The following is a 15,262-nucleotide window of genomic DNA, read 5'->3' on the forward strand; positions in this document are numbered from 1 at the left end:
ATCTTATAAGAGCTTTTGCCCCACTCTATAACATGATGCGTTTTTGTTTAAATGTGTAAAGGTAATAAATATTGTAACATAAATGTTATTTTCTGTTTCTCTACATAGGACAATAAAATTAATTCAGATAAATCTGCTTCCTTAGATGTCAAAGAAGAAGAGGAACAAATCTACAGTAAGAATCTTCTGTCTGTCTGAATCAGAAATTAGAAATTCCACTTCAGTTGCAATCTTTATGTTTTGCTGCCTGAAGAGAAGTTTCAGTAATGCTTCCCTGACTTCCTGAATAGTAGCTAACTAAAGTGTTACCAGAATCTAATTCAATACTGACAGCAGATTGGCTGGGTATGGTGGGGGCTTGGGGGATATGGAACAGATTAAACAGTGCTGTTTATATAATGCATTTGTAATTTGCAGTAGATCTGCAAATGACATCTATTTTCTGACAATAATTAAATGTCTCCTTTCTTGTAAATAAGGCTGTTGAAAAAGAATGTTTAGAAGAATTGATTTTTAAATGAAAGGACTTATAAATCACAAATACATATATCTGCATGTTTTCAAAGGCATCTTATTCTATAATATTTAAGTTATGCTTTGAGTTCATCCTAGTAGTACTTAGATAGAAGATTAGTAAGGAATTTCAGGGCTGTTAACTAAAGTGGGAATTAAAAGCAAATCCCCAAAAGAAAAGGCAAGCTATTTCTACCATCCTGCCAAGAAAACTGAATGGAACAGGAGTTGAACTCAATTCAAAAGCATCTTTCCTCTTCCCCCCCCTTTTCTTTTGTTTTGCACAGGGTCTGAATGGTGGATGCCAGACTTCTAGAAAGAAACAAAGTCAAGGCACTAAACTTAAAGTCACCCCAGCTCTCTTTTATACCTTGGCACAACAGCACTAGCAGGTTTGAGCAATGTAAAAAAATGAAACCCAGCTGCCTGCAATATTAGAGATGCAATATTAGAGATGCATAACTAAACCCTGACAACCTTGAATGAAACTAAAAATACACTAGTAGAGAAGCATCTAGTCTTACTTCCATTCAGGCATAATCTGATCTAAAATCCCCAGAGATTTTGTTTTCACAGAGAGGAAGCCTCTAGTCACTATGGTAGCAGCAACAGCTATGGAGAGCCTTTTATCTGGCATTCACTGATGATATATTTATCAGCCTATGTAATTTGTTAGCCAGTCAACATTCAGAAATCCTATAGTATATTTGTGGATTTTCTGCCCCAATTCTCAATGCAGTCATAAGCTACTTGTCTGATTCTGTATCTTTACAGAATGGTAATACAGAGAGTCCTCTATGCAATCAACCCTTTTTTTCAGAGTAATGCTATCAGAGCATGTGGTTTGTATGCACAGATTCAGCAGTGGCACTAGGCATTGAGTATAATTCTATCTAACCAGTGATTAATCATATGCCAAAATTATCAGAAAAATGACTGAATTACCCTGAGTTTTTAAGTTTTTAGATTGAACAATTAAACAAAAGCATATGTTTTATGTGGCATTCGGAAAAGACTGAGCTGAAGTCTTCACTCCGGTCCGTGTTTCCAGCGGGAACACGGACCGTTCCTATTGGCTGATGCCGTTTGACAGCCGGCTATAAAAGGGAGCTGTCAAACGGCATCAGCTGTTGTCTGCCGGCTGGCTATCTTGTTAGCGTGGCAGCCGCGGCAACCCTTTATTGCTATAATAAAGTAAAAGCTGAAGTTCGCTCCGTGTTTGCCTCAGGTTATTCTGCCGCTCCACAACACTGGCGACGAGGACTGGATACCTATAAGAGGCAACCGGGCAAAGAATCGCTGAGCGAAGTCACTACAAAAAGAGCCGAAGTCACTACCGAGCTGAATGTCACTTTAAGAGCTACTGTCACTATTCACGAGTGCGAATTTAAAGTTTCCTCGAAAGATCCGGCACCGCTGAGTCGAGATGACTTTGAACCCTGCATTCCCGCCTTTCAGACCGACAGCGGAAACATGGGAGTCCTACAGAAACCGATTTGACTGTTTCCTAGATGCCATAGACCTTGCTGACATTTCCGACCATAGGAAAAAGTCCTACTTTTTAAGTTTTTGTGGAGCCACAGTGTTTGACACTGCTACGGCATTATTGGCTCCACGTTCAATTAAGACTGTTCCATGGGAAGAATTGCAGGAAATTCTTTCCAACCACTATTCCCCTAAGCCATCCCAAATTGCCAGGCATCATGCTTTTAGGAGACGGATTCAGGCTGAGGGAGAGGCTATTAGTGGGTACATGGCTGCCCTATGAACAGCTGCCTTGCATTGTGGGTTTAGAGACTATCTGGAAGACATGTTATTAGACCAACTAGTTTGTGGAGTCAGAGATTTAAGGTTACAAAGGTGTCTATTGGCTAAAGGGGATTTAACCCTTAAATTAGCAATTGAAGAATCTCAAGCTGCTGAACTATCAGCACTTTCAGCAGCAGAAATCCAGGGAAATCCAATTAGCCAGCTCAGCCATCCATTACGATGAAGCCTCCTCAGAAGAAGGCTATGAAGAGGCTAATGATGTAAATCGCCTCAGGCAGCAAAAAACCAGTCAAGGGGAAAACAGACCAAACCCCAATCTACCTCCACGGCATTAGCCCATTTGTCTAAGCTGTGGGGGAAACCACCTCAGGGCATCCTGCAAGTTCAGGAATGCCATTTGTCTAAAATGCCAAAGGAAGGGTCATTTAGCCAGGATCTGTCAAGCAGGAAAGACTTTTGCCCAAAAGCCTCAGACAACCCAACATTTCCAAAAACAAGTTGAAGACTGTTTTACCTGCTATCAAGCCAAGCTGACTAACAAAGGCTCTAACAAAATTAGTGTTTTTGTTTCTATAGAAGGGAAAACTTGCAGGATGGAGGTTGACACAGGCTCAGCACTGTCCATCATCTCATGGAGCACCTTGAAACAACTACTTCCCAGAATAGCTAAGAAGAAGCTTCACGCCAGTTAACCCTACACGACTACCAAGGCAGAACCATCCCAGTCATTGGAAAAGGCAAGTTTTTTGTACAATTTCAAAATTTTAAAGGTCACTTGCTTTTAGTGGTAGTGGATGGTGCCCTCCCTAGCCTGTTGGGGTTAGACTGGTTCCCTGCCCTTGGCCTCCATATAAGCGGAATCCACTCTATTACAAATGCTGAAGTGGACACCTTGTTTAATGACTATGCTGATGTGTTCAGCGAGGGGCTGGGCTGTTATTCAGGAACCCCAATATCTTTCAACTTGGACCCTCAGGCAGTACCAATCCGTTTAAAGCCTCAAAGGGTACCTTTTGCAATCTGCCCCAAATTAGACATGGAGCTTGACAAATTAATTAAACAAGGTGTATTAGAGCCTGTGGACTTCGCAAAATGGGAAACCCCAATAGTGACACCCCTGAAGAAAGACGGGAGCGTAAGAATCTGCGCGGATTACAAGACGTCATTGAACAAATATTTACAAATCAGCGCCTATCCAGTCCCTGTTATCCAGCACCTACTACATTCTTTTGAGCCAGGAACCATTTTCGCTAAATTAGGCATGTCACAGGCCTATCCACAGTTCCCTGTTGATGACACAGCCGCTGAACTACAAACTATTGTAATGCACAGGGGCGCTTTCAAATGTAGGTGCCTCCAATTTGGCGTAAGTGTAGCCCCAGGAATTTTCCAATCCTTAATGGAAAGACTTCTTCAAGGATTACCGGGTGTAATTCCGTATTTTGATGACATTTTAATATCTGCCCCTGACAAGCCTCAGTTACTGCAAAGAGTTAGAGGAGTCCTTGATCGTTTCAGACAGCATGATCTTAAGTTAAAGAAAGACAAGTGCACTATTGCCACCCCACAGGTAGAATTTTTGGGATACAGAATTGACGCCTCTGGTATTCACCCAATCGAATCCAAAGTAAGGGCTATTCACAAGGCACCCACGCCAACTAACAAAACTGAGCTCCAGGCCTTTTTAGGACTTCTTAACTTTTACGCTTCATTCTTGCCTCATAGAGCTTCCGTTGCAGAGCCTCTGCACAGAATCTTGGACAAGCAATTCCCTTGGCACTGGGGACCTAGGGAAGCCCATGCCTTCCATGCTGTCAAATCATTACTTACATCCAATGCTGTCCTGATACAATTTAATGAACATTTACCTTTAGTTTTAGCAGCAGATGCTTCTCCTTTTGGCATAGGTGCTGTTTTAAGTCATAGACTGCCTAACGGTTCTGAGACACCCATTGCCTTTTTCTCCAGAACTTTTTCCCCAGCTGAGCGCAACTACAGCCAAATTGACAAGGAGGCTTTGGCTGCAGTTGCTTCTGTCAAAAAATTCCATGAGTTTCTATATGGACACTATTTCAAGTTGATCACGGATAACAAGTCTCTGTTAGGCCTATCTGGCGAAAGACAAACTCCTCAGATTTTGTCTCCAAGAATGACCAGGTGGACCTTATTTCTGGCTGCCTATTCCTATACACTGGTTCATCGACCTGGCAAGAGTCTATGCCACGCTGATGCTCTTAGTCACTGCCCCCTGCCTGTTCCTGTGGAAGATCCTGCACCAACTAATGCTGTTTTCCAGATCAACGATCTCAAACTCCCCATCACTGCCCTCGATATTACTTCCCACTCTTCCAGGGACAAGGTAATCGCCCAAGTTCTTGACTGGGTGGGAAGGGGGTGGCCAGCAATTCCTTATGCCCCCGAATTAATGCCTTTCAAAATTCGCCAGCAAGAACTATCTTCTTTGCAAGGCTGTTTACTTTGGGGAACGAGGGTAGTTATCCCTTCCAAGTTGCAAGACTTAGTTTTAAAGGTCCTGCGTGAGGGCCATCCTGGCATTGTCAGGATGAAGGCCCTGGCTCGCAGTTATGTATGGTGGCCAGGCATGGATGCTAAGATTACAAGTTGGGTGAATGCTTGTCAGCCATGCCAAGCTACCAGACCTGCTCCACCCACATCCAGGCAGGTGGGAAGATTCTGTGGCCCCTTGGTCCCGGGTGCATATTGATCTGGCTGGCCCCGTTCATGGGCATACATTCCTGGTGATGGTTGATTCTTTTTCTAAATGGGTAGAACTGACCTTGATGACCACCACAACTTCAGAAGCTGTCACTAAGGCTCTATCAAGGATATTCGCTATCTATGGCCTCCCTGACACCATCGTGTCTGATAACGGCCCCCAGTTTTCTTCCTGTGAGTTTGAGGTCTTCCTAGCCAACCTAGGAATAAGGCACGCACTTAGAGCTCCTTTTCATCCTGCCAGTAATGGCCTGGATGAAAGGGCAGTCAGATCAGTTAAGGAGGCCCTGGCAAGGTTTGGGCCTATAGGTTGGCACTCTAGGCTCGCTAAGTATCTCCTGACTCAGCACACAACTCCCTGTGCCACCACTAATAGGTCTCCAGATGAACTTCTCATGGGTAGACGTCTGAGGACCACCCTAGACAGACTCCATCCGCATTATGCCTGGGCAAATTGTGGCAGTAACTGGTCCTAAGTCTTACAGGGTCCAACTGCAAGATGGGCGCATCTGGCGCCTCCATATCGACCAGCTTAGAAGGCGTTGGAGTGCGTCTGCAGATGGCCCTCAAGAAGTTCCTGCAACAGAGAAACCACCGGCGCCCAAAGAAACTTCCCTCGGATCCGACAGGAACGCAAGCCTACTTGAACAGCCATCTGTCCCTCACCCAGAAATGCCTGAAGCTGAGACGCCAGCTTCATTGGCACCAGAAGTTGCCCAGCAAGCAGAAAAGTTCCTTCCAGCAGCAGCTTCATCAGGCCTTAGAAGATCTGGCCGCCTGCGCAAGCGCCCGAGTTATCTGAAGGACTATGCATGCTCCGTTCTGGGGGAAAGGAGTGTGGCGTTCGGAAAAGACTGAGCTGAAGTCTTCACTCCGGTCCGTGTTTCCAGCGGGAACATGGACCGTTCCTATTGGCTGATGCCATTTGACAGCCGGCTATAAAAGGGAGCTGTCAAACGGCATCAGCTATTGTCTGCCAGCTGGCTACCTTGTTAGCGCGGCAGTCATGGCAACCCTTTAATGCTACAATAAAGTAAAGCTGAAGTTCGCTCCGTGTTTGCCTCAGGTTATTCCGAAGCTCCACAACATTTTATATTTAAAGAACAAATATATTCTCAATAATCCTTTTATTATTTACATCATAGTTACCATGATCTACAGAATAGTGTCACTATTTTTAAAACGTATTGCTTATTTTTTAAAATGCTTTCTAAATCTATATATAATCTCCCTCCATCTCCCTCCCTCTCTATCTTGAAGCATCATGCCTGCTTTATAATAAACTCAAAACTCCTAGTCAGTAAACTGATTTGCTGTATAGTACTTAACACATTAGAAGTAGCAACATACATAAATCAAATAGCAGTTTTGAAAAACACATCCCTTATATATTTATAAAGAATTTTGCATGCTTCTTTTTAGAATGGGTGAAGTATTATTTATAGCAGTAGCATTAGTATTTGCATGTACCATAAACCGTAAGTACTATTCCAAGGATTATAACAGACTATTTATGGTAGAGTGAAACTTTATTTATACATACAAATCTACGATCAACTCTGAAATAACTCAGTAGGATGCTGCTAATTATTTGAATTAATTCAATTATTTGAATTAATGTGAACAAAAAACCCACTTATAATTGATTTTTTAAATCTTTAGTGCAACTCAAAAACCAGTAGATTAAGTGATGTCATTTTTAAGGACTTAGCTGCCAACATACTTTAGTTATACCTAGTATAAGACTTCTGATGTTTATTCTTCAAAAGCAAACATCCTGGTGGACTAGTGCTTAACAAAAAATGCATGTATGGGCCAATCAACATATTTTAAAAGTACACACTATTCTGGTTGTATCAGTATTCTCCAAACCAGCCTGGGAATGTAACCTTTTGAGGACATGACACCCCATTTGAAGCTGAGAGAACACTCCACGTTACTATGAAGTCTTTCTTCTCAATCACAAAAGTATCCCTCATAATGTTTTGACTAGACCCGTCAATGCAAGTGAAGCTTGCTGTAGCAAAACATAACTCCTGCACGATACAAATACCAAAAGTTGTTGCAAGCTACAGCAGCCTTCCTGAAACGCAAGATGCGAACAATGGAAAAAATAAAAATACAGAACACTCAGTTAGAGCAGAATCAGATCAAGCTTAAACTCTTCATTAACATTACTTTTTTAATTGAGGTGGCAGACTAATTGCTACCATATCTACATTTAGCATTGTTAATTTTAGATTATATTTTTATATTTTTCAATGTCTTGAAGTTGCTTACATTATCTATTTATTGAAAATGACGATAGATTAAATTTATGTAACCCAAAAAACTGTCTAAGAGGATTTTAAACTTTTTCAGAAAACTCTTGAACATTTTGAACATTTAGCAAACATACCACATTGAATTATCTTTGAAAAGAGAACTTATAAAAATGGGTGTTGGTAAGTTTACCTGTGAACACCCTTTCTATCTATCCTGCGAGAGAGCCCAAGATGGGTAGACTCCTTCTTATGATGTCATTAAGCTGAGTTTGTACTTATATATAAAAAACCAGCCCGCGGGAGAATCCCCAGCTTTGGCGAAGATACTTGACAGACTGAAGAAGTGTCTTTGAAAGCAGACACCCTTCTGGCCGAAGTGATAGAAACGAGGAAAACTACCTTTAGAGTTAGGAATTGGAGAGACACTGTTCTAAGGGGTTCAAAGGGGGGCTTCGTAAGGGCATTAAGAACCATGTGAAGGTCCCATAAAGGATACCTGTGCACCACAGGAGGGTGTAGGTTGGAAGCCCCTTTCAAAAATCTCCTGACCGAGTGGTGATGGGACAAGGAAGGAAGCGGAACCCCATGAAAGAACTGAGGAGAGAGCCACTACCTGGCAACGTAAGGTATTGGAAGCTAAACCTTTCTCCAAGCCATCCTGAAGGAATCTAAGAACCTCTGCCAATTGGGCTGAGGAAGGAGAGAGACCCTCCTTGAGGCACCATTGGGATAAAACCCTCCAGGTGGCATCATAGAGGTGCCTCATAGAAGGTTTCTGAGACTCCTGGATGGTGAGGATAACCCCCTCTGGGAGATTAGCCTCCCTTAGCCACTGCCGCTCAAGCGCCACATGGTCAGCTTCAGCCACTGGGGCTCTGGATGGATCAGGGCCCCTTGGTGCAGGGAGATGAGATGGGCTGGGATCCTTCAAGGGGAAACCACAAACAGGTTGACCACGTCCGCAAACCAGGGTCTCCTTGGCCAATAGGGTGTCAGGAGAATTAGCTCCACTCATTCCGCCAACAGCTTCTGTATGACTGCCGGAATGATGGGAAGAGGGGAAAGGCATAGAGGAGACTCGTGGGCCATTTGCAATGAAGAGCACCCTCCACTCCCTGGCAAAGAAACTTGGTGAAGAATCTGTTGACTTGGGGATTTTGAGGAGTGGAGAAGAGACCCACCTCCGGAGTTCCGAATCTGAGGGAAAGATCCCTGAATAGGGATGGAGGAATGGACCATTCTGCCTGGTTGACTAAACTCCTGTTCAGCCAGTCGGCTTGGGAATTGTTGACTCTGGAAATGTGATCCACTGAGATCGACAGCAGGTGTTTCTCTGCCCATAACCCCAAACATTCTGCCTCCCTCATAAGTGCCTTGGATCTCATTCCCCACTGTCTGTTGACATGTGCCTTTGCGGCCATAATGTCCATCAACACGAGAACATGGAAGCCGGTCACCGAGGCTCTGAAATGCTTGAGAGCCAAAGAGATAGCTCTGAGCTCTAACCAATTTATGGGATGGGTGCTATCTGATCTGGACCAAACCCCTTGAGCTATCTGACCCTCCATATGGAAGCCCCAACCCAGAAGGCTGGCATCTATGGTGATTACTAGCCTGTCTGGTTCCTTGAATTGGAGCCCCTTCCAGAGGGACGGGAAGAGCCACCAATTGAGGGACTGCCGGGCCTGTTGAGAGAGCAGGACCTTGATTGACGAGTGGCTGGTTCTTGCTCGTTGAAAGGGGAGCAGGAACCACTGGAGCAATCGGGAGTGAAGCTGTGCCCACGGGATGATGCCAATACAGGAGACCATCTTCCCCAGTAGTTTGGACAGCAGCGACAATGGAATAGTCTGTTGTTGTTGAATCTGGCTGATGATCTCTGCAAGGCTTTTTCCATCTGGAGACAGGAAAACCTGGCACAAAGTTGTGTCGATGACTGCTCCCAAGTGTAGCAGTTTGGTCGTGGATGAGAGATGGCTCTTCTTGGTGTTGGAAAACACGTGGCTTTGGAGGCAAGACAGGGTAATTTGTAAGTCCTGATGGGCTGAGTGGATGGAGGACAATATCAACATGTCGCCCAAGTAGCATTGGATCCTCACTGGAACAGAATGGAGTGAAACCACCAATGCTACTAGAATATTTGTGAAGACCCTTGGAGCCGATGAGAAGCTGAAGGGAAGGGCTTGATACTGGAAGTGGGCATTCTGGTAACAGAAACAGAGAAACTGGTGATGATGAGGCCAGATGGGGATGTGGAGGTAAGTCTCCGTGAGATCAATGGAAGAGAGGAGGTCGCCCTCCCGAACGCTCTCTAAAATAGAATGCAGGGTCTGCATTTTAAATTGCCTGTATTTGACAAATTGATTGAGAAATTTTAGGTCAAGGATGGCTTGCTACCCCCGAGGCTTTGGGAACAACAAAAAAACAAGAGTAAAATCCACGTCCCCATTGTAAGGTGGGAACTGGTTGAATAGCTCTTATGTCAAGTAGGTGTTGAATGGCCGAATTCGTAAGGGCTCTCTTTGAAGTGTCCCATGAAATGGGACAAATCAAAAAAATTTCTGGGGGTGATGATAGAAATTCCAATTGTAGCCCTGACCTAACAGTGTTGAGCACCCAGGCATCTGTTGTTGACTCCTCCCATTTGGAGGCAAAGAAGGCTAAGTGACCTTTGATGGATGGGGAGAACGAGGTATTACTTAGAGTGACGGAAGGCATGACCCCCTCCCCCGAAAGGGCCATTTGCCAACAGAAGGTTGTTGTCTGCCAGGTGGTTCTTGACATTGGTCTTGGCATTGAGAATATGCCCTCTGTGGCCAAGGAAAGCGGGAGGTGGACTCCGCCTGAAAGGCAAGTGGGCAATAAGGAGCTGGGTGATAGTCAGCTTTTTTCCCCGAGGAAGAAATAATTTTACGTTTATCTCTGGTCTCGATGAGATATTGCTCTAGAGCCTCGCTGAAAAGCTTGTCTCCTGCGGAGGGGGAAGAGGACAGCTTCCATTTGCGGCGTGACTCCATCTGCCAATTTCGGAGCCACAGAAGCCTTCTTGCCTCCACCGAAGATGCCATGGCCCTTGATGCAAATTTGGCAGAATTGAGGGTGGCATCCGCAGTGAATTCTGCCGCTGCTATAATTTTGTTAAGGTCCTGATGAGACCTGAGATCAGAGGCAGGCAATCAGTCCTGTGGTTGGTGCAGCCATCGTAGAGATGCCCTCGTGAAAAACGATGCAGCGGTCGAAGCCTGAATATCCCACGCAGCTGCTTGGTGGTTGCGCTTGAGGGTCTGTTCGGAACACTTGTCCTCTGGTTTAAGGACATCCTCTGGCTCTGTGGGAGTGCCAGAAGAGGAGAATGATGGCACAGCCAGAGTGTCTACTGAGGGCTCTGCAAGGGCGTTGGCTAGAGATGTGCTGACATTGTAGAACCGCTTGTCCAAAGATGATGGACGAGGACCTGTCGAAGGGGAAGCGCACTGTTCCTTGACCATGTCGAGAAACAAAAGGGGAGAAGGCAAAACCTCCATGTGTACTACTGGCTTGGAGAAGAGCGAGTCTCCTTGCCCAGAGGGTTCCCCTTGTGGTTCAGGTGCTGCTTCCTCAGGTGACAGCTTGGCAGTGACCAGGGCCTTGCTAAGTAGGGGTTTAAAGAGGGCTGGTTTAAAGACTAATGCAGAGGAGGGTTGATCTGATGACAGTCTTCTTCCTCTGAAAGATTGTGATCACAGATTTCATCCTCTTCACGCTCTGAACGAGAGGAGCAACTGTGTTCAGATGGGGAGGCACCCTCTCCCCCTTCATATTCCTCCCATTCTGCCTGTGAAGAATGGACCCTGAGGTCTTGGGGTCTGTGGAAATCTCATTGCGGAGGTAAGGAAGTCATAGGCTGAGAAGGGAGAGTGGCCCGAACCCTTTCCAGAGGCAGAAGAATCTGTTGAAAAGCTTCAGCCAATCCCTGTCTAATGGCTAAGGAAACAACATCTTGGATCTCCCTGGGCCTGTTATCAAAGGTAGTGGAGGGCCGAAGCGTGAAGGTGGCTTCCGGCCTGATCTGGGAGGCCTGAACTCTGGAGGGAAGAGAGGGGGCCCAGGGCCCAGAGGTTTGCTGGAAATATGACCCAGACCTGCTGAAATCCTGAGGTTGTTCCTCAAATGCATCAGGGGACCAGATGGGGGGGGGTCCAAAGGCTCCATGAACAACTTCCCCTCCCCTGAGGGGGCTTCTCTGGAAACCCTGATGTTCGGCTGGCTGGGAAACCTGTTGCAGTTATCCTCTCATTTGTTGAATAGTCTTGTTCAATTGTCTCTCTAGAGCTGCATGTCTGCGTTTCAGCCTGAGTTGTCTTCTTAGGGGCTAGAGCCTTAGCTCTGATTTTTGCAGCCACTTCCCTCTGATCAGTACATTGTCTGCATCTTTTCCTTTTAGTGGGTTGGAGGGCCTGTTCCACTGGGGGGGAAAGTTTTGCATGAGCACTGTCGTGATCCATTTTAAAATAAGCAAGGCTCAAGCGTTGAGGGAATTGCTCTCAAAAGTGCTTAAGGATGGCAGAGGGTGGAACTGGGTCTTTGGAGCCCTGAAAATGGCCACCAGGCCACTTAAAATGGCTGCTCACCTTGTGTCTGAAGAGACTGCAATCAAAGATAGCCACTGCTCGTTGATGGCTCCGAGAAGTGAATTTCGCTCCTTAGGCTATTGCAAGCCACGAGCGATCAGATCAGCCAGAGATCGCCTCCCATGAGATCGCCCAGAGATCGCCTCCCATGCGATCAGCTGGCTGGCTCTATTATCAGTTTGCCGATCGGACAAACTGCGGCTATGGGGAAAGTCTCAGACGCTTCCCTACTTGCCTAGCAGCCCTTGGGAAAAAGTTTATCCCAACGTTGCAGGAGAACAGAGCCCCCCTCTCCTGAAGTTGCAGCTGCCCAGATCCCCGGGAGCTGATTAAAGCAAGGGTAGCTTCTGTAGAAAATCGCTGAATCGCTAATGCTTTCAGAGACACAGCTTGTGGCTTAAAGAAGCTGAGTCAAAGCTGGGGATTCTCCCGGGGGCTGGCTTTTTATATACAAGTACAGACTCAACTTAATGACATCATAAGAAGGAGTCTACCCATCCTGGGCTCTCGCTGTAGCATGGAGAATAGAAATGTTTCCAGATATTTGACTCAAGAAATAGAGATTGCCTTAAATCTAAAATCGACAAGAAAAAGTTGCCTAGACAGCTAATTGTACGAAACAGTTAATTGAAAATTAATTCTCAATTTATGCAGGAGGGGGGCAGTAAACAATCTCTGAAGCTGCCTAAAAGTTTTTAGAATGTGGCAACAATGTTTCTTTCCCAGCAGCAAAGTGCTCTGCCAATAGAGATGCATATCCATTGCTGAAGATCAGGTAAAGTCATGTCTGCAGGCAAGAAATATTCAATTAGAGCATCACTCCAAACAGATGTCTCAGAAATAGTCCCAAGGGAGTTGGATTCCTTCCAACCAGGCACAACAATTTGGAGTAGCTGTAGATTATGCCAGGTTGGTACAGCCATAGATTATGCCCTCCATTATCACTGGATTTAAAAAAAATGAAATTAAGAATAACAGTACTAGCATATTTTGTGGAAAAAAATTATTCCATCTACAGTTTCTGTTCCTATCATGACCAATGAAAATTACAAGGATGTTGAAAATAATATACTGTAGGATATTTTATTCCCCCATCTCTGTTTATGACTGTTCTGTTCCAAATTAAAGAAATTATTGGTACAGATGCAGAAGACAAAATTAACATTCTAGTGAATAAACAGTAGGATCACCAACAGTGAACACAATGTTATGTTTCAAGCACTTAAGGGTCAAAGAACAATAACATACCTGTTGCCAAATAGCAACTCAAACATTTTTTGCATTCCATACAGTTACTTGTAGTCATAAATAACTAATATTTAACCATGAAGAATGTCACTTTGACCTCACATCCAATGGTTTAGTCAATTCTTTTAAGCAGAGTCCAGGAATACTCACCGATAAGTTCTTTATTTTAGTTCCATTCTATTAACCTTGACACATTTTTAAATGTAACATAAGCCATTTTCATTAATATCTGAATGAACTTGACTATCATATAGGGAATTGCAAAAAGTATTAAGACTCTACTCAAGAGTCAGATATGAATGAACAAAGAGGCTCATATAGCCATGAGGGGAAACTTTGATAATTTGCATCAGAAAACATAGTATCTCTTTCGCTAAACTCAGCATTGTCTTTTGGAAAGTTTGATTGTGATGGCAGAGAAGAAATAAGGCTTTCTGTTTTAATATGGTCTTCTGTTAGAAAATCATTGCATTCTTTTTGATTGGTTAGCAGTACTGTATCAACTGATGGTTGTTTATATGAAGCAATACTTCAGCAGCGCATTGCAATGAATTTCAAACAGATCAAACAGATAATCAGAGTTGGAAGGGACCTTGTAGGTCATCTAGTCCAACCCCCCGCCCAAGTGGGAGACCCTACACCATTTCTGACAAATGGCAGTCCAATCTCTTCTTGAAAGTCTCAACTGATGGCGCTCCCACAATTTCTGAGGGCAAGCTGTTCCATTGGTTGATTGTTCTCAATGTCAGAAAGTTTCTCCTCATTTCCAGGTTAAATCTCTCCTTGTTCAGTTTCCATCCATTATTCCTTGTCTGGCCTACAGGCGCTTTAGAAAATAGCTTGACCCCTTCCTCCCTGTGGTAGCCCCTCAAATATTGGAAGACCACTATCATGTTTCCGCTAGTCCTTCTCTTTACTAGGCTAGCCAAGCCAGTTCATGCAACCGTTCGTTGTATGTTTTAGCCTCTAGTCCCCTAATCATCCTGGTTGCTCTTCTCTGTACTTTTTCTAGAGTCTCAACATCTTTTTTATAATGTGGTGACCAAAACTGGATGCAGTACTCTAGGTGTGGTCTTCCTAAGGTTTTATAGAGTGGTATTAGTACTTCCCTTGATCTTGACTGTATCCCTCTGTTAATACAATTTAGGATTGCATTAGCTTTTTTGGTGGCTGATGCACACTGCTGGCTCATATTTAGCTGGTTGTCCACTAAGACTCCAAGATCCCTCTCACAGTTACTGCTATTGAGCCTGGTTTCACCCAGTCTATATGTGTACTTTTGGTTTTTCTTGTAGAACATTTTATACAATGTTCTACAGATTTAAGCATATTTAGAGATTTTATGACGAATGCTTTCTGGCTATGTTTAATTAATTCTAAATAACTTGATGAAACAAGTTATTTATAAATTATTCCATATAACATTCCTTTATCATCTTTATTAATCAGTTATATAAGATCCCTTTGATTCATTGCAAACAACCTTATGTCTTTTTAAAAATTTTCTACCACAAAGTGTGGTTGTTGGCTGTCTTTAAAAATGAGTTGGGCCAATTCATGGAAGTCATGGGGATCAATGGCTATTACTCATTGATGGCAGTGTGACAACTCCTACTGGGAGACTAGTTGCCTTATTTGAGTTTGGCTACGGGAGGAACAGACTATTGGACTATTGAACTAGACCACAGGTATCAAACTTGCAGCATCACACACACGGACTGATGATTGTGATGGAATGAAGTAGACCAGCCCCTCATAATTTCTTTCCAGGAAAGGAAAAGACTTGAAATCATCCAAATGCTTCAGGCTCCTCATAAGGAAACTGCAAGGCAATTGTCTGATAGATTTAGAACACTTGGAAATGAGGGAATAACATCTCATACATACGGTAATTGGCCCTTTGAAAGGACACTGGGTCCACATACTTTGTTTTCTAATCACTTATGGAAATTTCTGTTCAGCTATTAGGAACCTTTGGATTGATAATTTTTATCATATTGGGTGAGTTTCCTTCAATCCTCAGTAAAAGTTTGAAAACAATTTATGTATATGGAACAGCAAAAAGGTATTATAACTTATAAATGGACAAAGATTGCAGATAAATTTGAAATAATATTTTGG

General features: G+C 43.9%; 1 protein-coding gene across 4 annotated transcripts in view; it reads right to left on the bottom strand.

The window, feature by feature from the left end:
- Positions 1-15,262, bottom strand: part of WWC1 (WW and C2 domain containing 1) — a 108,406-nt gene that overhangs the window by 76,864 nt on the left and 16,280 nt on the right. Inside the window, exon 1 of one of the 4 annotated variants that reach the window (XM_087955487.1) lies at positions 5,663-5,906. The exons of the other annotated variants lie outside the window; for them this stretch is intronic. The gene's annotated coding sequence lies outside the window, so the exon portion shown is untranslated. Of the gene's footprint in view, positions 1-5,662; positions 5,907-15,262 lie in introns of those variants that run through there. 4 annotated transcript variants of the gene reach the window in all.

Source organism: Notechis scutatus, chromosome 2, assembly GCF_049901735.1.
Source record: "Notechis scutatus isolate UNSWTSFEM ecotype Mainland chromosome 2, rNotScu1.2, whole genome shotgun sequence".
Lineage (NCBI taxonomy): Eukaryota > Metazoa > Chordata > Lepidosauria > Squamata > Elapidae > Notechis > Notechis scutatus.